The sequence below is a fragment of the Cuculus canorus genome, chromosome 1 (genome assembly GCF_017976375.1).
Source record: "Cuculus canorus isolate bCucCan1 chromosome 1, bCucCan1.pri, whole genome shotgun sequence".
In the NCBI taxonomy this organism is placed as follows: Eukaryota; Metazoa; Chordata; class Aves; order Cuculiformes; family Cuculidae; genus Cuculus; species Cuculus canorus.
The window spans coordinates 150,846,007-150,872,173 of NC_071401.1; the positions used below are offsets into that span (position 1 = coordinate 150,846,007).

General features: G+C 39.3%; 1 protein-coding gene and 1 long non-coding RNA gene across 4 annotated transcripts in view; one reads left to right on the forward strand and one right to left on the reverse strand.

The window, feature by feature from the left end:
- The window catches only part of CHRM2 (cholinergic receptor muscarinic 2), a 103,783-nt gene that overhangs the window by 13,088 nt on the left and 64,528 nt on the right, over window positions 1-26,167 (reverse strand). The window contains exon 1 of one of the 3 annotated variants that reach the window (XM_009560543.2): window positions 11,444-11,525. The exons of the other annotated variants lie outside the window; for them this stretch is intronic. The gene's annotated coding sequence lies outside the window, so the exon portion shown is untranslated. Of the gene's footprint in view, window positions 1-11,443; window positions 11,526-26,167 lie in introns of those variants that run through there. 3 annotated transcript variants of the gene reach the window in all.
- On the forward strand, window positions 18,761-25,675 carry LOC128852313 (uncharacterized). The gene is made up of 3 exons (XR_008450062.1): window positions 18,761-19,160; window positions 24,046-24,219; window positions 25,460-25,675. It is a non-coding gene; the product is annotated as an uncharacterized LOC128852313 (long non-coding RNA).

The window sequence follows — 26,167 nt, forward strand, 5'->3', positions numbered from 1 at the left end:
GGGAATGTTGTGTATATTGAAAAAAAAATGGTTAATATTCCATGCCTGTCAGAGTTTGTTAGACAAATCCTTCCTCTGTATTGTGCATATTGCCAAGTTAAATAAGGTAAGTATTTAATGGCTTCTCTGCATCCTCTGAAACCATATAAAGGTGAAGACATGAAAGGGGAAACAAATGATCTGTACCTGAAAGCTATGTTTGTGCTTTAAATGGGATTAGCTAGGAAATTATGTGTGTTGGTACTCTAAGCCATTTTCAGCATTCAACTCTCAAACAAAAGTAAAATATACTTCATTAACTTCTTGTTCCAGTTCCTCTCTAGTGGAAATCTATGTAAAATAGATTTGATTTTTGTTGTAACAATACTATTTTTCCCCTAAATTTCCTAAATTCCTTCCTCCACCATTTAAAGCCAGTTGGTAAAAAAAAACAAACAAAAAGGATAAACAAACCCCCTAAACCTGAGACAAATATACTAGGCACATTAGTCAGAATTTATTACAGACTTATGAGAGATTGTAGATATTCTCTGAGCTTTTCGTAAAAAGTAAATTTCAGAAAATTCCCAAATACATGAAGACAAAAATCTTCACCACATAGATTACCTTCTGCAATACATTTGAAACCAGAAACACCTTTACAAAGTGTTGCTGCATTTATGTGCTCCATTCTTCTCATTTTCATATGCTTTTATTTTTCTCTATCAACACGTTTCCTACAAAAAATGGTACTCTGTGGGCCTGTCCACATCTGCTTTCCCCACCTCATCAGGAAAGGTACATAAGGGCAAAATAAACAATTTCTGCACACATGTTGAAACAAGCAGATCAGAGTTGTAGAGCATTAAAAAAAACAGACTAGCAGAGTGCCACTAAAAGCAACTGAAATAAAGAAAAAGAATACTCCTCCAAAACCAGTATGAAACTGTGCATGAGTAGGTGCAGTGCTGGCATCAACATTTTGCCTCAGCTCTATGGTTAGGCTCTGAGGATTTGTACAGCTACCAACTACGTCTTGCTCACTGCCATTCTAATAGTCTAAAACTGGTAAATATAGTGCTATGAGCCCTAATGGTTAGTATTCAACATCATAGAATCATAGAGTAGTCTAGACTGGAAAAGACCTTTTATATCACAAAGTCCAGCTGTAAACCTAACACTGCCAAGTCCACCACTAAACCATGCCCCTAAGCACCATGTCTACATGTATTTTGATTACCTCCAGGGATGGCTGCTACAGGTACATCAACCAGAAAAGGAAAGTTAAAGAATGGTGATCTTGTATCAACATACGAGGAGAAAGCTGAAGAACCTAACAACTTTTTCGCCTCAGTCTTCACTGATAACCATTCCCCTCACCCCTCCTGGTCATGGGACAGCAAGATGGTGACCAGGGGGTTAAACCTCCTCCCACAGTAGAGGAGGATCATGTTTGTGACCACCTGAGGAACCTGAACATATTTAAGTCTATGGGACCTGATGAGATGCATCCCAGAGTCCTGAGGAAATTGGCAGATGTGGTTGCCAAGACACTCTCCATGATATTTGAAAAGTTATGGCAGTCAGGAGAAGTCCCTGTTGACTGGAAGAAGGGAAACATTGTGCCCATTTTTAAAAAGGATAGAAAAGACAACCATGGGAACTACCGACCTCACCTCCGTGCCTGGGAAAATCATGGAACAGATCCTCCTAGAAGCTATGCTAAAGTACATGGGGCACAGGGAGGTGATTAATGGCAGCCAGCATGGCTTCACCAAGGACAAGTCCTGTATAACTGACTTAGTTGCTTTCTATGATGGGGTAACCACAGCAGTGGACATGGAAAAACCTACGGATGTGATCTATCTGAACTTCTCTAAAGCCTTTGACATGGTGCCCTACAACATTCTACTCTCTAAATTGGAGAGATATGGATTTGATGGGTAGATGGTTTGGTGGATAAGAAATTGGTTGGAAGGTTGTATTTAGAGAGTAGTGGTCAACAACGAGAATTCCAGATGGAGATTCGTGAGAAGTGGTGTCCCTCAGGGCTCCATACTGGGACCAGTGCTGTTTAATATCTTCATCTACGATACAGGCAGCGAGATCAAGTACACCCTCAGCAAGTTTGCAGATGACACCAAGCTGAGTGGTGCAGTTGCCAAGCCAGAATCATGGAATACCATCCAGAGGGACCTGGACAAGCTGGAGAAGTGGGCCTGTGAGAACCTCATGAGGTTCAACAAGGACAAGTGAAAGGTCCTGCACCTGAGTTGGGGCAATCTGTGATTTCAATACAGGATGGGAGATGTTGTGATTGAGAGCAGCCCTTCAGAGACTTGGGGGTACTGATTGATGAGAAGCTTGACATGAACCAGCAATGTGCACTCACAGCCCAGAAGGCCAACCATATCCTGGGCTGCAACAAAAGAAGTGTGGCCAGCGGGTTGAGGGAAGTGATTCTGCCCCTCTATTCCTCTCTTGTAAGACCTCATCTGGAATGCTGTGTTCAGTTCTGGAATCCTCGAAGGGTGTGGAGCTGTTGGAAATGGTCCAAAGGAGGGCTACAAAGATGATCAGAGGGCTGGAGTGCCTCCCGTATGAAGACAGACTGAGAGAGTTGGGATTGTTCAGCCTAGAGAAGAGAAGGCTCCAAGGAGACCTTATAGTGACCTTCCAGTACCTGAAGGGGGCCTACAAGAAAGCTGGAGAGGGACTGTTTACAAAGGCATGTAGGGATAGGGCAAGGGGGAGTGGTTATAAATTGGAGAGGGGCAGATTTAGACTAGACATAAGGGAGAATTTCTTCCTAATGAGAATGGTGAGGCACTGGCACAGGTTGGCCAGGGAAGCTGTGGATGCTCCCTCCCTGGACATGTTCAAGGCCAGATTGGATGGGGCCTTGAGCAGCCTGGTCTAGCAGGAGGTGTCCCTGCCCATGGCAGGGGGGTTGGAATTTTATGATCCTTAAGGTCCTTTCCAACCCAAATCATTATATGATTCTATGATTCTGTGATTCTACAGTGACAGCCACTTCCCTGGGCAGCCTGTTCCAATACTTGACAACCCTCTTGGTTAAGTAATATTTCCTAATGTTGAGCCTAAACATCCCCTGGCACAATTTGAGGCCATTTCCTCTTGCCTTATTCCCTTACTGTTACTCAGGAAAACAGACTGACACTGACTTTGCTACAACCTCCTTTAAATTAGTTGTAGAGAGCAACAAGATCTCTCCTCAGCCTCCTTTTCCCCAGAATAAACAACCCTATTTGCCTCAGCAGCTCCTAATAGGACTTGTGCTCCAAATTCACGAGCTTTGTTGCCCTTCTCTGGACATGCTCCTGCACCTCAATGTTTTTCTTGCAGTGAGGGGCCCAAAATTGAAAACAGAATTCAAGGTGTGGCCTCACCAGTGCTGAGTACAGGGGGACGATCATGTCCCTTGTCCTGCTGGCCACACTGTTTCTGATACAAAATCACACAAGGAAAAGCATAAGCAATGTAAAGAAAAAACACAATAATGTCTCTAGTTTCAGGAAATAGCTAAAAAGAAAAAGTTTTTTTCCTCAAAGGTCTGGGTCATCATGTATTTCTACTATATCATTACTGTTGTGGTTACTGTTACTATTATGCTGATTGTCACCTACTAGTAGTCAGGCACTTCATTTGTTATCTTTCTGGAGGTATATGTTTAACTGCAGATATGTCTTTGCTTTTCAGGACCTGTGTAATCAAGAGAGAATTTGCATTTGGTCTTTGGGCAGCTGACATCATTCCAAGTTAAATTCTGCATCTTAATGTATTGGGCAAACCTGAAAATTATGTTTAATAGACATGGTTTTATCTAACTGGTTTTGATCCAAAAAAAGGGATTTTTATGTCCTGGACTAGAGGTGATAACTTCAGTCATGTGCCTCCTCATTCTTGCTAGAATTCCATAGAAAGGATCTTTGGTCCAAAATCAGTGAGCAAATAGACAAACCTTTTGGTGAAGTTACGGCACAGATTTTCTCTGCTTTCTGGTGGAACTATATGATATGATTACCCCTATGGTAAAAGTGGCTGACTTCAGCTTGTTAGAGCTGCTTACATGCTAGAAGGAACTTGTACAATGTCAATTGGAAAGGTGAGTGTTTCACCGTTACATTTCAGGCAAAGCAAGTGCTTCAGGACACTTTTGTTGTGGAAAGCTAGAATAGAATGGCATTTTATTTTTGCTTTTCAAGTAAGCTGGCAACTATGTCATCTGGAATCTAGTCATTAAGATCAAAAGAATCTTATAACCAAGAAATCAAAGAACAAAGTAATATTTGGTCTATGGAGTACAAAAGACAAAATAAAGCTTTTACTGAATCATCTTACAGTTCTCTAGAGGGTTGAGTTAAATGGATGGGATCTCCATCTAGAGGCACAAAAAGGTAGCTACCACATAAAGCAGTCATTTCCAGCAGTAGGACAGCTTTGATATGTCCTGAAAATTTAGGTGCAACTTAAATATCTCTCAGGTGGAGAAGCTCCATATTTTAATATAATTTACTATTTGTTATAATTAAGGAGCACCTATATAATTTGATGGCATCCCAAACCCATTACAGTTAGATATTCTTGTAGCAAACAGTCTGAATACTGATGTATAATTAGATTGGGGTAGCCACTGTACAGACGCTTACGCTCAGACCTGAGCTACAATCAGTATTATTTAGTAATCACTTCAGGCATGATCTTACTCAAAGTGTTGTTTCAGATTACTTGGTAAAACTCAGAAGAGGCTGGTGTCTTCAAAAGGGACTAGGTCATACCACATACACATTTCACCAGTGGACCTGTGCTGATTTCCAGTTGCAGAGGCTACAGGATAGATCATCAAAGTGACAGATTACGGTTTTCCCTCCTTGCCTTGCACCACTGTTGCTGAAAGTTGAATGAAGCTCCTCAGACCAGTAAATCCCAACAAGACAAGTTTTAACTGACTATAATTATCTTCTTCAAGCACTTGATATAAAACGCTCACACAAGAACTCAACCTAAAATTATACTTATCCTCAGCCCTGAGAAAGGTTCCCTCAGCAGAAGAGTTATTTCAACTTCTGTTAAGAAGAGTTATTTCAACTTCTGTTAAGACTGAGCAGAATATTAGATTCCAGAATATATTCTCTGAAGGAACAGTGCCGTGATAGGCAAGTACTCCCTCCACAGCCCAGCATGAATAGGAGGCAGAGTTCTTCATTATTCTTGTATTAGCTAATATGCATGTGTTATTAAATAGGAAAACCCTATAAGAGTTAATCAAATTCCCTGGGTGACAAATGGCAAAGCTGGGAAAGAGAAGGTTTAGAAGGCTGATTGAAAACAGATCCAAATTTGTCCTGAATATGTGGAGCTAGTGCATAACAGAAACACATTTCTTATTTAAAACATGTACAGATAAATCTAAAAAAACCCAAACCTCACAACAAACAAAAATAAAAAAATAAAACAAATGAAACCCCAAACCCACACTCTTTCTACTTTTTTCCTGGTTTAAATGATGTTTTGTTGTGCCAAAGCCTGAAGGAGTGTTGGTGATGAAATAACAGAGAACTATAATCCAGTACAAGGGAGACTCTCAAGGAACTGCTGATTAACCCCTCAGTCTACCAGTGAACCCAGCAAAGATGCTGTGATATTTCAGTGAATTTCTGCAAATCCCTCCAAGTCATCAAGGTCCTTTTGGGACCCTGAATAAACCCATGGGGATTCTCACTGTTCCTTAGATATTTTGTCGTAGTGTCTTTGACAGGAATATTAACATTCTGAGGGCCTAAAGGGACTCTTACTGAAGTTAAAGAAAATCTTTCCTTTTCTTCTGGTTGGAAATGGTGTTAGGACATTGCTTTTATCGGCGATATTCTTATTTGCGAACTTATGATCTAGCAGATTCCGTTATGACACCTTTAGATGATCCTCTAACTGGCTTTGGAAAGTACCTAGTTTCTTTATTCAGCAAATACTTTTAAAATTCTTATTTGAAGGTCTCAATGTGATTTCATTAATATCCTGAAATCCTGTAATTATTTTGTAGATTATACACTCTCTTGCTTGGGCAGGTTTAGCTGTTACAGTTTTGCAAGATTGCTGTTGCTGCTTCCTCATCTCAGACCACCTTTCCACAGCAAACATATGAGAAGAAATAGACTATTAAGTAATACATTTTGTTTCCTGAGCTTTACTTTACTCATCTTCTGCAGTGTCACCTGCGTGGTCCAGTTCTCTCAATCTAATTCCATCTTTACTTAACAATTCTTTAAATTGGGACTTGATGGTAAAGTAAACTTACAGGAAGAGAAATGCTATCTAGATAGGAATACTACTTAATAATGTACTTAGGAAAAAAACTCCATCATCAAACTACTGAGTCCCTGGGGTGTCATGTCTGAGATTAAATCCCTCCCACTGTGCCTTGCAACAGCAGCAGAATCACTCAGCAGCGACTGCTGCATTGCAACGTGCCTCCACGCAGCACGAACCTATTTGATGGGCACCAGTACATGCCTAAAGAAAGACATATCAAGAGTTAAGGGGCAAGAGAAAAGAGAAAAATAAATCGAGTAAGAGCAAGAAAAAGGAAATGGGGACAATACTTAAGTGTGAATTATAAAGAAAGGAAGTTAATGAGGAGAAAGCAAGAAAGAATGGCCAAGAGATCTGTGAGAGCATTCACCTGGGATCTTTGAAAAATATGAATGAATTTCTACAATGTGTGGATGGAAAGACAGTTTCCATGGTTTGCAGTACTTGTGACACTTCCTGTTTTTCAATGAAGTAGTTTTTGTCTTTTCTTTAAGAATTGAATAACAACAAAATTAGTATTTTTTAAAATTTGTTTGATCACTTGTGTCCTTTTTTTACTCTTTACGTATTTCCTTCTCAGTGGAAAAGAAACAAGAAACAAATAAACAAACATGTGAGTAAAACCTCCTAAATAAAATCGCCTTAATTCTCTCTACTGAACCAGGCCAATTTTCTTTTAGTCTTAAACTGCTTCTTTGAAACAGTGGGATATTTAAAACAATAAGAAAATAATTGACTAACATTTTCATGCAGCTCAGAAAAAGCCTTATCTTTAATTGCCATACCATGCTGCCTGTTTTCATTAGAAATTCCTCACTGAGCTTAGTTACAGTGACTGTCATTATTATCCTATTGCAGCCCATGAAGAGATCAGCCAGTATTCCTTCTTGTCTTGCGCATCGAGCAATATTGTCAAAGCGCTGAAATAACTTGAAGGTCTGAAATCTCATCTCAAATAGTAATTCAAACATTTAATTTTCTAGATCCTGCTACCATTCACTGAGGCTTGGGCTTCATAACCTCTTTGGAGAAGAGAACAGAAATGATTTTTTAGAAAAAGTTACCCTTCTTTCACCAATTAGAAATTCCAGTGCATTCAGTTTTCCTGTAGAGATGATTTTTTCCCCTGTAGACGGCTTTTTTTTATTTTCTGAGCTATAATTTATGTTTTGGATATGAATCTATTTCCCTCTTGCCCTATAATTCTTTTCTTGTTCAGTTCTGCAGCAAAGTAATGATGTTGAGTCTGGGACCACAAACAATCTATTCCACGATGAGTCTGCCTCTAAAAGGTGTGAGATTCAGATAATCGAGCAGGATTCAGAAGCTTATCTCCAGATAAAGCTGGCATTTCATACAGGGCTTCTTTATTTCTGCCTGTATTCCCTGGGAATAAGACTGGAATTTTGGGAATGCAAAAATACAATGGAAAGAAATCACATAAATTAAGCAATGAAGAGAAACTGCAGCTGGACTCTGAGTGCCCCTGGAGCCTGGTGTCCAGCACCTCATGTCCCTGCCCTGTCAGCTGAAATGGCAGAGGCACAGCTTAGTGCCGTGGAATAGCCACGGCTTTCCATGAATTCACATCCTGAGTATTTGAGTGGTCTCAGCATCTTTTTTTTTTCCCTGCTTCTGATTGTATAACTAGATGTTGCCTTCATGTCTCCTCTCCTTAACAGCAATGCTCAGATCTTTGCAACACCCCTGCTTTATGGAGAAGCAGTATCTGATGTGTAACCTGTGGGTTGGGGGCAGACCCGCATCACTCTTCTCAGTCATTCCCTCTTCATCTTTTCTTGCTCCCTGCTGCAACGCCTGCTTACCTCTCTGTTGTTCAGACCAGTGTTCTGGCTATCACTTTTCCCTAGGTTACACTGTGTTGCTTTTCTCATCTTCTAGTCTAACAGTTACTTCCTTTGCCAGCAGTGCTCACCTCCCGTTTCTCCAAGGACTTCAAAATAAAGAAAGCCAAAGAGGTTCGTGCAGTCTCCTGGTGTGTCTAACAGGAAGTGACGCTGTAATGACACGGTATGGTGCTACTCTCCCAGTCTAGATGAATATGTGGTGAGGCTGATCCGTGGCTTTACAAGACAACTTACAGAAACAGCCCTAACTTTATTTAGCTTTCCTCTGAAGTTTGCTTGAAATTGATGTCATACTGATTAGTCCAAAATCATTAGTTTTGCTCCCTGTTATTTGAGTATTATCAGTGGGATGCAGCATCCTTTGTATAATACCCTTTATGTAAGAGAAGTAATAGAAATTGTTTTGAATGAGAAATGCAGACCTTTGAGTGAAAAATCAGGAGCTACAACCAGTGAGGACAGAGGTGTTCTGCAAATGTGTATGTTTGATTATGAAGTGAATCGGATCCATCTGAGAAGCAATTGTTTTCATTAAGTATAAAGAATGGTGTATTGTGGGATTAGTTTGAAGGAGTGACCTTACAACATCAGAGAAGTGACAGTATATCTTTAAATAACGCTAAAGCACCCAGTAATAGCACAGCAATAACAAGACTAAGCGGAACAGAAAACAGTAACTATACTTAATTTATGCACATATAATAAATAATTATAAGATATGTAGAATCTATGTACATGTTCGACTATTTCTTCATAAACAAATTACACCCACTCAGTTACACACAGCAGCAATGAGACCTCTCAAGTGGGAAGGTAGAATCAGGATGGGAGGAATGATTTTCCCCTGCTGAAGTTTTTGGTTCTCTGTAGCTCCCAGAATTTGAGGGTTGAACAAAGCCTCAATAATGCCACGCTGATTTGCAGGTGTCGTGTACCCCAGTCATAGATGCCTTGTGCTACTCTTTTAGAAGTCTATAGCTCAAAGGCGCATTTCACAGCTCCTTGCTCTCTGTCACTCACAATATAAGCTTGTGACTTCAAAGAGACATATGAAAGGAACTGTTTGGAGGAAAAAAGCAGGGGAAGAGAAAATCTTTCTGCTTGTCCCTATTTTTCTACTCATGATATAACAGGCTTAATTCACTTTGGTATAAAGTGGGCTATTTTTTCCTCCTTACTTTACAAAGACCACAAAAAAAATTGGCATTGAGGAAGAAAACAGCTATATGAGTCCAATCCAGATGCTGTCATCACAGAGTGGGCTTGTCAAACAGCAAGCAAGCAACTTTCCATCTCTAAGCAGTCTCCTTGTGTCAGCTGGAATGATGTCCAAGATAGTGACTCTCAGATGTTTTCATATAAGGACTTCCAGTGGTAGCATATGCAAAACCATACATTGCTCCCTCCTGCATAACCAGCCATAAAATAAACAAGAAAATTATCTGAAGGTGGTTGGTGACCTTTCAAGCTGTAAGTAACACCACTGAGTTGACATTTTCTCATTTCTGAATGCAAATGGTTCAAGATTCTAAATATGCTATCCATAGCAACAATGTCCTCCACATACATGAAGTCCTGAATGGCTTTATGAAGTGTCTGAAGCATATATTTAGGGGTGTGTGTATAAAACTATATGTAAAGTAAGATCAGAATCTTTTTACACTTTTAATTTGCATCTTTTCTTTTGTCTGTGATATGCAATTCAATCATATTGAATGTTCGATGCACAGAATGACACTGAATAGTTAAAATGCAGACAGTCTTGTTTGTAGAAGGACATAATGCAGGGATTTACAATCATGTTAATGTTTAACCTCTTAATCTTTCTAATGTTATGGATGGAAAGTGGCCTTTAAATTTAATTATCTGCTTCTTTACATTTACTACTGTGCAAATGACCATTTAAAAATGTCAGTCATGTCTCTTTATAGAGATCTATAACAATTTTGTATCCACTCATAATGATGCTGGTCATCCTAAGCAAATGCCACCCAACACACCATGCCACTGACAGCATCATTTATTTTCTTCTTAATTGTCTGAGGTTTGCATTTCTTGGACCATGTAATCAAAGGGATATTGTGCTTTCTCCTTTACTGTACCATATAGCAGAAGCAATTCATATCTTAACAGGTTACGGTCTTACATCTAAATTAAGAGCCTCTTAGTAACCCAGGCTATTAAAAACCTCAGTCACGGAGGTTACTAAAACTCAGTCACTAACTAGGGGCCTGTGGCATTGTCCTGAGGAAAGATTTATTGCAGAGCAGTTCTAAATTATTAAAGTTTTGACAAATACAATATGAATCTCAGCAAGTAACTTAGGATGGATTTTACAAAGATTCAAACTATGTCAACACATTATCTATACTTTCATATCAATTTCTCAAATGTTTAGAAAAGCAAGTAACAATTTTTTATTTCCTTTTCAATGGGGATATTGTGGAGGCCTGCTGTTTTTTGAAACAGTTGCCATTGTGACTGTCAGGTCAAGAGAAAGCTGAAAAACAGGTTTTAGTTTAACTATGTGTAGGTATTCCCTGTAGGAATAGATGGCAAGGAAATATTTATCTGCACAGCATCCAATGGTATCTAGCCCGCCCTACCTCATGTTATCAGCCAATGTGATCCACGCTGACTACTATTGTCAGCTAGGCGGTCAATGGAGAATGACAGCACAATTAGATCAAAAAGTAACTGGATATCTCCCCACTTCTCATATTTCCACATACAGCAATAAGATGCCCCATAGGGGCCTCGGAACTCTCGTCTGAAACAAAAAGTTACCATTGCTGCTTTATTTATATCAACAATCTTGCTTATACTTCTGTGACTTGATGTAAGGGATGTCCCAGTTATACACACAGGCTAAAAACAGGCAAGGGACAGAAAAAGTGTGGGATATGGAAAAATACAGGACAATTTCTTCCTTACATCTTACACAGAAGTATATTAGTTCTTTCTTTCATTATCTCCAAGGCAGGTATTGCAAATGCTTAATCCTTTTAGATCAAAGATAGCACATTTGAATTTCATCACCTATGCAAAGAAGATCAAACATCCAAAAGATAGCATTCCTAAATAACACAATAATATCTGGTAATATGAAAAATGTCTTTTCTAGCTACTCCTGCTGAGTCTTTTGATTCAGTTAATTCATACCCCATACATCTGCACAATCTGTTTATAACTCAACATAGTAACACAGTTCATAACTATTTTCAACTACCGATTTGGCACAGAGATGAAAAGAACTGAATTCTTACACCTTTCCTGGAATAATTTCTTCTTGCTGCCTTATAGTCTTCACAGGTGAAGGAGGTGTGTTGCTTTACATTAACGGGTTGGTTTAGTGCTCCAGATAGAGAGAAAGTGATGCAATTCACCTTGAACTAGGCAGAACTAATATGCCTTAAACTCCCATGTAAATACACATGGACTTCAAACACAAATAGGAATTTGAATTTCAGGCATTCTATCTAATTTGTCACGAATCTGTTGCACTCAGCTTAAGACACTTTCTGTTCTTTCAATACTGGGAAACAGAGTGATGTTTGAGTAAATAGCAATCCAGAGGTGCAAAGAGTGTACTGATATTTGACTAACAATAAAGACAATGTACTAAGAAGAGGAGAAGCTCATAAGTTTCATTGCTTCTTTTGCAATCTTGTGGTGAACATTGTACTTCTGTAATCAGAAATCTACCTGTGTTCATTACAATCAGTTTAAAAATAAAGCTTATGTAGTAAATTTGAAGAGGTGTGTCAAAAGTTTTGGGTTTATAATGCTCTATTGAGGAAATGACAAAAGCTGTTTGAAAATTTACCTCTTTCTGAAAAGGAAGCTCATAAAATTGTTTTGAGTCTGACAAGCAAATTGACCAGTACTAAAGATGGGAAATGCCAAGAAGTTTAGTGACTCATATTAAGTAAACAGTTGATAGTTACGGTGCTCAGGTATTACTTTCTCAAGCCTATGAACCACCCCCCCCCAACCCACTCATAAGAATGTGGCTTTTCTTGTTCCCAGATAGCTGAGACACACTGTGTGAGGCTTCCTCACTTTCATCACCTTGGACCCTCAGAAAGAGACAAAGGAAAGTCTCCTGGGAGAAAAGCTAAACAAAAGCTTTCTTCAGCCTCAAAAGAACAGCTTTAAAAAGTTTGCCATGAATAAGGTATATTTGTTACTCCTTGCCCTGGCAGGTTTAAATCAGCTTTGAGGTTTAAGAAATGATTTGAACACTTGTGAGTCTTTTTTCTAAAGCTTTTGTCGGCTGTAGAAGAGTCGACCCACACAATTTTGCCTCGCCAGCCTTAGTGTTTAACAGTGTTCTGACTCCGATATGACTGTTTCCTTCAGAGTGAAAAACTGGTGACACAAGGCAACTGTTTGCTAGGGAAATAATCTTATTTAGAGGTGTCATTTCTGTTTCTCTTCTCAGGGCTGTCAGAAGCACAAAGTCTCTACCTTGTTTGGGTCTCTGTGTTCCAGAAGCCCTCTCCTTGATCTCCATGAAAAACACGTTAAAGAAGCATCGGTGTCTCCCTATCTCCAGCCCTAACACAGCTTCTCAGCACCAGCTCAGCCATTGAGACTGCAGCTGGGGAACTGCCTCTCATCACGTATTTTGCCCCTCTGTACTGTGCAAGTCAGAGCTTTGGGGAAGAACCTCACTAAGCAATAGGTGGCTGTACTCCATTCATTGCACTTAAGACATTGTGTTTCATCCTGTTTGTCATTAACATGGTTTGATGTTATCTTTGGGGACAATGGGCATCTGCTGGCTAATGGTTTCCTTTAGGAAGTGTTAGCTCTTGACACCTTAATTTGAACTAAGCATATTATAGTGAGCCACTTTACAGTTTCACTGAATTTATGAGTTTCAGCTGGATTTTTCTCTGGAGCTTTGGACAGTGCCCAAGGACAGCAGGGTCCTTACCCTGTCTGAAGGCTCGTGATGTAACAAAGGTATTAATTAGGGAATAATTGTGTTCATAACAGGCAAATCATAGAATCATAGCAAAGTTATATGAAGAAATCTTCTGGTCTCCAAAAGAGCTACAAATGTATTACACTCAAGTAAGCTTAATTACAGATCTTAAAAACGTACATTACTTGTATACTGAGTACTCTTGGCAGATTAGACTTTGTTATTCATACAGTTTCACTTAATGTATTATTAATATTGGGTAACATTTACTCTCCAAGATTTTCCTCACTTCCTATTTTCACTGTTGGAAACATATTGGCTGAGTAGAGGAGGAAATTTTAAACAGGTAGCTGTGTGGAACTTCCAGTATAACCCAAACAGCACAACTACCTAAGCAGAACAGCCCATATCCTGCCACTTTGAGAATATTCAGAAGAGACTTGTGTGCCTTTTTCTCTCCCAGGGCACACACAAGAAGTCTGTGAACAAAAGGCAAATGCACCCCAGTGTCAGATACCACATCTCTGCCACCTGCTCTCTCACACAGCAGGGAGATTCTGTTCCGCATTGTATATCTAATCCTACTCGCCTCAACTGACACCATCCTAATTCAGCATGGAATGTTTCCTTCCTTTTAAGGAAGGAAGTTAAGTGACTTCCTTCCTTTCTTCTTCTTGCTACTTGGACCCTGATGCTTTACTCCTATAGTGTTGTCTTGGTTATCTCCTTCGGTCCACCTATTTTTATTCTAGGATCTATTATATAACCAGCAGTGACAGCATCTACTCCAGAAAATATAAAAGGTAGTTTGGGCTAATCGCTATTCAGGCAATTATTTTTCTTGCTTCCATGAAAGGTACCTGTTCTGCAACAGATAGAAAATCCCGTAATGCCTGCAAAGCATAATCTCTCTTTCTCAGTATGCGTATATATGGAGCACCTATTTACATTCTATTGTGGTTTTGTTATTTCCTATTCTTTCTGTTATTTACTGATATATTTCTTGATATGGTTGATCTATATTGCATATTTTCCTGTTTATCTGTCTTTTTGTCACGGTGTACACAAGCGTTTTGACAGAACTGTGAATATTAGACAAAGACAGCAAATCCAATATAATCCAAATTATACAGGCTAATCAACAATAACCACTGTTTCTGTCGGAAAGTGCACACCCATTGAATGTGCAGTGTCTCCAATGTTTTTTCCTCTATATTGTTTGGTTTTGAGATTTGCAGAATCAATCTGAGCTCCCTCTGTAACTGAGCTATCTATTCATGACAAAAATGTGCAGATAATATTTGCTTGCATTAGATTCACTTCATCTGCTCTCCAAACATGCTACTTTTGTGTGGGTTTATAATCTTAAGCATTAATTAAATATCAGGCTGCTCATGAAAACAGCAGCCACTGAGAGAATATTACAGAATTTTCATGAAGTAAGTTGGGAATTTCCGTGTATCTGCATTGGCAGTGGAAGCCTAACTCAGAGAGGGCTGAGAACAGGAGTCTACTATATAGGCTACATTACTCATCCCAAATCCAATTTCAAAGTCTGAAATCCCATGGTAAATTGCTCTGAAAAAAATCAATAGGTCAAACCCCCTGGGTATGCCAATGGCAAAATTTCTGTTGCTTTTGGAAGGTTCAGGACTTTTCTGAAAAAAAAAGGAAAAAAGGATACGGGATTGATGTCTGGGGACTAGTCCCAGTTTATTGTTTTATTGGTTTCAGAGTTATATCATTCTGTTCCCTTCTGTAAACCATCCTAATATAATGCTTGCTGTTAGTAACTGAGGAGAAGTCTGCCTCCAGTACCCCTTTTTAATATTCAGAGTATCCAACCAAATATTTCCTCCTTCTAAAGGCCACTTCCCTTTTCTCCCCTTAGTACAGGGTCATGCAAGACTACATAAGGGCTGTGTCTATTGCCAGGCTGTTGGCACACATAATTAATTGCAAAACAAATCCACAAAGTATAAAGCTGGGCTGAAGTTTGAGACCTAATGGACTTCAAAATATCCCAGATGTGTAGATGCAGTCTGCTTTGCAGACTTTTTTTCCGAGTGTGTTTACTGAACAGTGCTTCCTCACTTTTAAGTACTTGCTGGAGTTCACCCAGCACATTCTGTTTATGGCCAAATAGATCTCTATACATATAATAATTTTAAGTGCATAAAATAAGAACTAATCCAAAATTAGCTCTTTATACATCACACAGGCTAGCAAAAGCATTGTAGCATAGTAACAGTATTATGAACAGACACAACAAGCAGCAGAATACCTAAGGAACAAAATAGCATCTTTGTTATTAAACTGTTTTGTATAGGAGATGTGGATAACAGACATTCCTTTATAAACCAGAAAGTAAAACTGTGGAAATAGCTGCTGGGAGAAGAGCTACCAGGATGGTATGGGATGGGATGGAAGAGGTCCTGGCAAAGACAAGGTCATCATCTGCAGCAGCAACCAGAAGGAGGGGAAAGAAATTATGACTGCCATGGGCAAGTGTTTCTCTGAATGAAACAAAATTGATCTAAATAATCACCATATTTACTCATCTCTTGTTATTGAGTGAAGAGGATGAAAGAATAAATATGAGCAAGACAAACAGAGATCCCCCACATCTGTCCTCCCACTGACAAAAAAAAAGAAAAACAATGTTTTCTGTGGTAGAAACACTAGACTTTTCTTTAGCTCCTTTATGCCACTCCTGTGGTGTAAGGTAATGGAAAAGCTGTCAGACAACTGAATATTTTCCTCCTGCTGGAAAATCTCTGGGTGGCTTAGACCCAACATTTAAAAGCACTTAAAAAGTGAATAACTTCAAGATACCACAGGTGGTCACATCTAATGTTTTAACACAAAGGGCACTAATCAAAGTCCTCTTTGTGTAAAAGGAAAGGCAAAAGGCAATGCTATATATGCGTTTCCCTCTCCAAACAAATCAATGGAGACTACAGGAATTTTCTAAGAAGATGGAAGACTGGTTCTTTCAGTTCATTTACTGAATTCATACAGAGTGGCAGAAGTGATGTAGTATTCCCAGAAGCAACTTGACTCTGCCTACAAGACTGGGGATAAGAACTACTGTTGGGAGAAATGTAGTGTTTCCTCCTTTGACTCACATTGCTTTGTGTACTGATTCTCCTACGTATTACCACTGTAATGGTGGTGGCTGTCATCCAATGGGCAGTGGCTTTGGATATTTCCTCATTTCATATCACCCATGGGACAAATTGTATGTCCAAGGAGGGCTGTGTCCAGCAGATTGGGAATATCTGTAATCTAGGAGAGATTTCTAACAAAAATTGCTTTTGTCAAGTGACTGATGCAACCTGGAAAGTGGTTTGAGATCAGCGACACAGGGTATACTAGTTGGTAACCTGAAGTATGTGATCTTTTAGGGAAGACTGAGGGAAATGGTCTTGTTAGGCCTGAAGGAGAGATGGCTTTAAGGTTACCTGATAGCAACAGTTACAAGGAAGCTACTGAGAAGACAGAATATATCTTTTTGTAGTGATGTGTGCTGGGAGTACAAGAGAAAATGGACATAAGGTTTTTATGAGATTTGAGGAAAAATTCTTCCACTATGAGGACAGCAAAGCAGTGGACCAGGCTGCCCAGAGGTCATATACAAGTTACAACCTTGGAGTCTTTCAGACACAACAGATAACACCCTGAGCAACCTGTTCTGAGCTTGACACTGACCATACTTTGAGCACAAAGTTGGAATAGAGACCTCCTGAGGGATGTCTACTTGAACTATTCTGGTCTTCTGTGGTTATGCGATTCTAGCATATGCTGTGAAGTTTGCAAGGTACTATTGACCAGGGAAGCAGAAACACACATACCTTTGTCTAATATGGAGTTAGATATTATGAAGACAACTCACATGACAGCACAGAAAGCAGTTCTGGTAGTCTGGCTAAAGCACATCGGATAGAAAAAGAAATCAGTATAATGCAGATTCGTGGCTTCATACTTAGAGGTGAAACATACAAGTAAAGGCTCCCACAACATCAGCTCTTCTCTACAATACACTGCCTCAGGGTTTGCCCAGGGGAAGTCATCAGCTTGTCCTGCAGTACGGGATGTCTTAAGCTTGCCAGGAGCTGAAGCTAAAGATTGCCTCAGAGAATCAGAAAGACATTCCCCCTTGTCCCGATTTCTACAGCTCTGACTTGTTGATGACTCCCCAGGTACCCTTTGCAACCAGTCTGAAAGAAAGGGAGCCCAAGGATGGATGGAAGGATCCATAGAGAGCAGCTTAAGGAGCACAGATCAGACTATTCCAGTTCTGCTCCACTTGTAGAGTTTTCTGGTGAGAGGCACAATGAGATCAGAGTATATATGGTGGGAGTAAAGCTGTATGCTGGTGAAACTCAGCCACAAGAGTGACTACTTATGTATATACCTCAGCTCATATAAAAGTCAAAGGCCTTTAAGCACAGATGAATCAGGCACAATATTTGCCTTTAACCCTTATTTCTTTTCTCGCTCTACCACAGGTTCAAATACCTGTTGTAAAGAAGAAAATTAGAAGATTCCAAGCTCTGTAGTGTCTTCCAAACAAACTCTAGCTTACACATAAGATAAAAAAATTATTGTTTTAGCAGGCCCTAATGGACCCACAGGAAACTAATGAACGGGGTCATACAGAGGTAAGCCTTTTCATCCCTATTGCATGATGTGTATCTTTTCCCTTCATTGCAAATTGCTTTTACCAGCAATGACAGCTGTCCATCTCTGGTCCCAAGCATGCAGGCCTTGAAGAAGCAGCTGTTTCCTCTCTGAGTATAATAGCCTTGACATGAATGCAGTCTTCAATGATGATTCAGCTTAGATTCATTTTCCAATGTAAAGGCTCAACACAGAAGCATCAAGAAGATTAAATACATACAGTTCAACCACAAAGCATTGCAGGAAAGTAGCCAGGCTTGCTGTATTATCACTTCAGCTGTTAACACGGTGTCCCTGATTTTCATCCACGGTTGAAGAGGATGAGGGTATGCGGATTCACTCCATTTGAAGAATAGTCCGAAAAAGAAACCGATGTTTAGTGAATAGTTACCTCCATAATTAGTTCAGCTCTAATTACAACCCTGCCAGATCAGTATTCTCATTTTTTGGCTGCCCTAACAGTATCAGAAATATACTTTGCAAAATACTTGAGTATGAAAGACCTGGGAGGATATGTCAGGGCAGAACCATTACATTGGAAATGATGATGATAATGTACGTGGTGACACATAGCTTTGAAGGAACAAGAATTTTGCCCTAAAGAACACGTATCAGTGCTTGTTCCTGACAAATCTGAGCAGAGCATGTCACCCTTGACCTCAAAAACACCTCATGCACCCAAATACTATTGGTTGTGGCAATCTGTTTCTCCATTTCAGTCTTCCATCTGTCCATTTTATCTTTTTCCTTCTCCAAGCTTATTCTGCAACTCAGAGCTGAAAAATTTACAGCACATGGGTGATCTCTTCTGCACATTTGAGCAATGCCACGTCTTTCAAGACACTAGAGCGAGTATACGGCCACACGGCATGCCACAGTTCAAAGTACGAGAGGGATCTAAAGGTTTGTCAGCCTTTTCATTTGCTTATTTGTTTTCAGGCAGGACATGTAGTGAAATGGGCAAAGACTGAGTTTATTTTTAGTTTTGTGCTTCCTTGTTGTTACACAGAGCATGCACTTATTGGGTAGTGGTTGGATTTCTGGGCACCATATGTATTTCCATATACACACACAGAGCTTTTTCTAAGGGGCAGCTAGAAGAATGCTCAAACACAAAGGAGAAAGCAAGGTCTGATAAAGGAGTAAGGGAAGATAAGAGGATTCATTTAATGTGGTGGAGCTGAGCTAAAACCTGGATCAGATTCATTTAATGTGATGGAGCTGAGCTAAAACCTGGATCAAGCCTTGAAATGATACCAAGAAGTTGGTGTGAGCCTGGCAGAAATCGCCCAAACAAGACTGCTGAATGATAAGTGATTCATGATTATCATTCCTCTTCTTTTTCATATTGTCTATATATGCTGAAGGTAAGCAAGCCCTTATTCCATATCACTATGTTCAGTGAAAGAGTAAATAAGCAATAAACTGAGCTCCAGCTGTAATAAGAATTGGAAAGAGCCTGACAAGTTTGCAGTATTTTCCCTAAAAAAAAGCAAGAAAAAATGAGAGCACCACCCCCCCCAACTGCTATCTTCTTCTTTATATATTAAACTACACTGGAAAGAGATAATCTCTTAAATACTTGAAGAGATAATCTCTTAAATACTTGTATACCGTTGCTTCACCTGCCTTGAAAAGGGAGCCATGGGCACTTTGATAAATTAACTGTAAAGTTTCTGATATTCACTGTAGCTTCTTTAACACTCCTGTATCCCCAGCCAATATGCAGCTTTTGTAACTTTGCAGCAATTTAATTCCCAGTGAATCACTGCAAGGGGAATTCAGCCTCCTGCAGAGAGGGTCACTGCGTGGTAGTGTCTCTTTCCTCCGAATTCAGGGTGAAATTAAGCCAATAGCACAAGTGTTTGACCAGTCTGCCTGAAGATAGAGCCCTAGTAAGTCCTAATTTTAAAGATGAATTTCCATCATGTCACAGAGCCACATTCTAGCATCTCATAGCTTTTCTGTGTGTTGGATGTATAGACTGTTTAGGCATTTTTGCAGGCCCCGTTAAATGGCTACATCTTGAGGTACATAAATAATACCTTATCCTAAGCCTGAAAGTAATCCCAGCGCTGTCAACTGGACTGCTTGTGTGCAGAGGCTCATTTCAATCTGTTCCACAGGATCTGTATGAGGATAGTATCTGTAAAAGCACAAAGTGGAACTGTTCTGGGATATTTTAATCCAGTCAAAGTGTACTGCCAGTCAAAATGTACTGGGAAATATCAGAAGGAAAATTCTATGGGGGAAAAAAAACCCCTAGGCTTAAAAATATCTTCCTTTCTCTAATTATATTGAAATTGAGGATTTCTACCACATAAATGTGTTTTTAATTTAAGTTTCTTTTTAATATTTTAACTCTTCTTTAAACTGTGGGTCTAGCATCCTATATTAGCATTCAGATTTTTCTGAATACTGAGAAAATACTACATCCTCGTATTTGCAGAAGCAGGCTAGCTAATAATCAAGATTTCCTTTTGAGGACCTATTTTAATATTATTGTAAAGAAAAAGCCTTGCAACCCAGAGAAGATTTTTCTCCCAGGTGACAGCACATCTCAGGTGCTGTTTTAGGAGGTCAGCTCACGACTCATCCAAAAGCTACTTTACCTCATTACTTTGTGCAAGTCTTTCCAATACAATTTGCATGAGTGCTCCATAACATAGCACTAATGAAACCAAGGATTTCAATATTTTTTTCTGTTACTGTGTATTCATGAGTAATTCTGTATGCTATACAAGTATTTTCAAACATAGTTTCTTCTTAAAGCCTTTCTATTGCACTTTCAGCCCACATCAAAATTGTTAACATGCTCTTAGATTAATCTTGTATTTCCCTAAAGAGTTTTGAAATTATACAAGATATTCCTATGAAGAGGGAAAAAGAAAAGTAATGAGGCATTGGGTGGATATTATAAAATGTTTCCAATTGGAATGTTACAGTTAAGACATTATAATGTGCCACTATTTCAGTCCTAAAGAAAGGTGAAAATCATTCCTTCTAGAAGAGCTGCATCCTTCCAAAGGTGAAAAGCAGCCCTAAAAGGTGATCTTTCATCAGCCACAATGTGAGTAAATCATGTCATACAGTCGCCCATCCCAGAGGGGACTTGCAAGCTCAATGTCTCTAAAAGTAACTGTTGCTATTTACTACAGGGTCTTGGATTTGCCAGATCTCATTTATTTTGAGAAAATTATCTCTATCCCAGGGCAGTTACTGTGAAAAAAGAGACTTTCAACAAGTTGCATTGGCGACTTTCTTTTCTACAACATCATACGCTCTTCTTTCCTGTGTTGCCTACGTACTTTTACCGCTGTATTATTTGTTTATAAATAATTTTTGTGCTCTGAGTTTCTTATCCATATTTTGATGAAGTTTTTCTCCATTGCCTTCCTGACAAAATTGTGTGGCTATAGAAACTGCATGTGTCAAACAGCAGTTGGTGGTCAGAATGCATAACATGGAGTCAGTAGCAGGATGGAAGGAATACGAGGAAGGGTTGTGCCTCCACAGGGCAGAGAGAATTCAGGGTGATTCATTGCCAGGCATGAAACAGCCACAAGAAGTGCAAACTGTTCAGAGGAGGGACGCACAGGTATGGTAAAGAGGTGAAGAGCAGTAATGTGAAGATGAATATGAGAGAAATGATAAAGGATATGCTGGAAAGTAGAAGGACAAAAGAAGGAATATAATGGAATAAAAAGAAATAAAAGAAGAAAAGAAAAAAAAAAGAGGCCAAGGAGAGTTAGAGTAAAGCAGAGCTGAAAGCCTTGTGATATACAGAGAGAAGGAAATAGGAAAGAAAATTCAGAGTGAGACGCACGTATAAATTGGATTTTTAAACTGTGTTATTGGCTTATGGCTAGTATGTGCAGCAGGCAGATTATGCTGCTACTTGTTATTGTAGGATGGGTCGTAGAGGATAGTTTCACAGATGAACAAATTCTTTATTTCCTTCCTTCAAAAAAATCCCTCACCCACCAAAAAAATTCCCCAAACAAACCCTTCCAAATGCTTACATTGTGTTAGTGTTACCAAGATTGCAAGGATAATTAAATAAATAATGTATTTCTGGAATAAAATCTACCTGCACGTCTTTTAGTCAGGCTATATGTAGGCAGACAGAGGAATATTGTTTTATGCAGGGTTCCTATGTGTTCATGCTGAGGACTAGAGCGACCTTAGGAGATCAAATCTTAAGTGTGTAGGAATCGGTGCTGGGAGAGTACCTGGTATGCCACAAACCCCTAGCTCTATGCCTAGCATGATGCTTGGAATACCTTAATTTTCATCATTACTTATTCATATTAGCTGTGCTTTAGGAAAGACATTTGAAAGCATAATGCACAACACAGAAGGAGAAGATCAGAAACATCTTGAGGAATTTCTGCTTTTCTTGATCAATTATAACACGTTTTGGCAGCACTGGTATGGTAGCTTTTAGCGTGGATACCAGCTAGACTGTATGGCTATAACCACCTCTCTCTTGCTTTAAATAATCTATCAGTGAATCTAGTTACAGAAAAAACTCTCATGAGTGTCTATACATTCCGTCTCATGAATTCATCCCTTTCACTAACTGGTCTTCTGACAGCATTTGAAATAAGACTGCTGAAAATATTTCAAATCCATTTGCTTCCCTATAAATTGTTTGATGCACACCACAGTGTGTTCCATCATTTGTATCCACTAAGCTGTGCACTGGCTCTCTCTGTTCTGTTGTTTTCTGTCTTCCCTGGAGATTAGCAAAGATAAGTTATTTAGATTTTGATGACTCAACAGAGCTGCTTTCAAGGGGTCTTTTTTTTTCCTCATGGTCATTTTTTTTCTACTGAGAGAGCTATCTTTCCTTCTGAAACACATTCTGCTTGATATTTACTTTTCCTGTTAATCTCTACCTCTAATTTTGTAGACATTCAGGAAATGAAAGTACCAGTTCTGAGACCTGAAGGTCTATGGGGCTTAGAGGATGTTTAAGACATGTCTTGTTAAACAGTTAGCATTCATTGGTTTCAAAGCGAGTCCCCTGCCTATGGCTGCTCCTTCTAAAAATATTTGCACAATTTTTTTGAAGAGCTTCCAAATCCAGAAAAAGACTTTAGCAGCAAATGCTCCAGTCTGTCACTCATAACTACTCAATACTAAGTCTCCAGTTCCCATCCTCCACCATTAGTGGACACTGAGTGAGCTAAGGCAGCTTTTTGCAGTATGATACTTACGTCCTCAAATTGTTGATTTCTCAGGTCATACCAGCCCTATTCAAGCACTCTTCCCACCTGTTACTGAAACAAGTAAACTGAGGTACCAGGTATGTGAAGGAATCTATCACCTTAGCCATCTGCAAACACACAGCGGCAGCAGCATTCAGCAGTGTAAACGGTGTTCTCTGATCACTGAGGCACTCCTTTAGATCATTGTTACATTAACTGACAGATGCCTGCTAGAAAATGACTTAGTTATCTCCTCCTTCTATCCCTTTTGCCTTTCAGGTGTATTGTGTAATCAGGGGCTTTACACTTTTGTCTTGCTTTTCTGCTGTTATTCTGCAGCCTGCCAGACTCTGCTGGGAACCTACCAGCTGAGATTCCTCAAGAATTTCATTGTCTAGCATTCACGTTCTGTATTACTTGATATGTCAGAAGGTTTGAAAGAGATCGTCTCACTGAAGCGCCCTTTACTGTGAACAGTCTCTGACTACCACACATCCTGTTCTTCCTATGCTTATTCACTTATTTGATACATTTTCAGAGACGCAAGGATTGCTCCAGGTGATCATCACTTCTTGTTACATATTCTAAAAATACTTGTATGTTGACTAGAAAACTTGTTAAGCTCATGTTCTAAAATCTCCTTTATGACACTTAGACTATTTCATTCCTTAACATTATAAATACCTGAAATATGACTTTAAGGTATACCTTAAATGAAGAAGCTTGCAACCTTAAAGGAAGTTACAGCGATCATATTCCTTATAAGAAATTGTACATTATGGTAACTAATTTGGATCTTGTATAGAAGTCAAAGTATGGGTACCTGGAGTAGTACGATTTTTTTTTTTAAATTTCCTGATATTTCTGATAATATTCAATACAAACCTGCAAATTCTGCAAAGAATATTCCAGTTAATAGTAACGCTGGTTCTTTCACCTCACAAATAAACACCCTCTTGGTTTTCTGAATCCCGTTGTGTTTGAGTGGCAGAAACTGTATACTGAATTGTTGTTATTTGGTATTCATCTTCCTTCTCAGCAACAGAAGACCCAAGAACGTGAACAAATATTTGCATGAAAAGAAGCAGATGAATTGCCTCTGTCCAGATACTTATTTTGCTACCTATCATGGCTGTTAAACAGATTGCCCTATTTTGGTCACTGGGACCCAGTGTAACATTTTAGAAGGAGCAGAAGCTGCATCAGAAACCCAGTAAGGAAAAAGAAAAAGAAAAAAAAAAAAGCCTGATTCTGCAGTGACAATGTTTTCTGTTTTCACAGCAATAGTGGTGGTGATACACTGTGCACAAGAATGGGCAGGGTAATTCTGTTTAGTGCATTCCCATGGGAGATAAGTTACCACAACACAGATTTTCAGTAATATCAGTCCAAACTTTTCAGTGTGGTGGACTTCAGAGTTGACAGGAAAGAATCCATTCTGGATTGCTCCAGGAAATTGTGATGTGCTGTGTTTGTCACATGCCTTCAAACAGGAGTCATATCTTTTGGCAATGGAGTAATGTCTGAAAAATCCATGTAGTGATAAATCATGTTCACTGTTACTGTTACATAAGTCAATGGCATGCATTGGCTTATGAAACTTTTCCAGGTTGTTACTGGAAAGAGATTGATAAAGGAACAGTGTGTAGTAGGGTGGTTGACCTTTGAAGAGCAGTTGACAAGCGTCTAAGGTTTTTGAACTTGGGCCTAACCTGCTCAGATCACCTAGTTCTGTTCACTTGCTTTTGTTATGTATCAGAACTGTATACAAAGCTTTACAAGTTTTAATTAGATTTAATTTCAAATCTATCTGGAAATAGACAACATACAGCGCAGGGCATTGCAAATGAGATGTGTGATGTCTGTCAGCTTTGAGGAGATTTTGTCTCTGTTGGCAAGCAGGAGTGAGTGTGCTACCTTCATGCTTTGAAGCAATTTCTACATCGACTCTAGTGGTGATGATAACAATTTTCACTGACATTTTCAGCCTTGTGAAGGATGTGAAATGAGCAGTTGCTTTTTGTGAGATTTCATAAACCTACCCAGAATTCTCCACTCTAGGATTATGCAACTAAGTTGTAGGAAGCAAAGAAATAAAGAGTAATAAAATATGAAAGTCAAAGAGAGGATAAAATAAGAAAAAGTTCTTGTCCATGTGTAGAAATAAGAGCCATGCAGGTGGAATGGTATCATGGTGTAAGAACTCAATATACCCATGTGCAGTTCAGTTCCTGACCGCTAGTGATGTTTACTGGTTAATCACTGCAGAACAAAAGAAGGATGAGGAGATAGTTTTCATACCAATAGCAGTTGATGTTTAATTGTAGAACCTAAGTCTGCAGACTCATATTCAGCTCTGCAATGAATGAAGACACAGAGGTTCCATCATAGTGATTTGGCTTTTCAGAGCTCTGGATTAGTCTCCTGAAGTCTTTCTCTCTGCTTTCTCTTAGGCTTCTAATCCAAGCACTTCAGCTGCATGCCTGGGGATGTGGAACATGAATCCAATGAGTGAACGTGCCACTTAGCCTCTGTTATCCAGTTTAATCCTAGGGAGTGTTTCAATCTCTCCTCTTTGTCTCGTCTACCCTATATGACTTACTGTGCAACTTCATCTGGAGAAAAAATGATAGTCAAGTATGTTATAAATACCTTGAAATGAATGGAATAAACAGCACATTAATAAAGCTGATCAGCCAGCCTCCCTTGTGAGGTGTTTTTTAATACGTTCAGCTGCAAGTGTCATTTCCCTAATGCAATCCAATCATTTTGTGCTGGGTTACAAGCCAAATCTACATGCACCCATGCTGTCTTGAGGGTGGAGAGATTAAAACTGCAAGGCTTCCTCCATAACTTTTTCTCCTGAATCTTTGTTTTGTTGCTATGGAGTAGATGACTGCAACTGGACATTCCTCAAATGCATTGCCTCGGCATATCAGCCGGCCATATATATCGTTTATTTGACTGAGAAATAGCAGAGGGATCCAGGGTGCAGAATAAAAGCTGTAGTATAGTCTAAGCAGTGTACAGTGGTAACATAGTTGAAGGTGGATACTGGTAATCTAAGCAGTGTAAATTTGCTGGTAGTCCCCTAGTATGGTAACATTCACTGGGGAGGAAAAATGGTATATTTGTGTGTTTTGTGGAGGGAAGGGGTACAA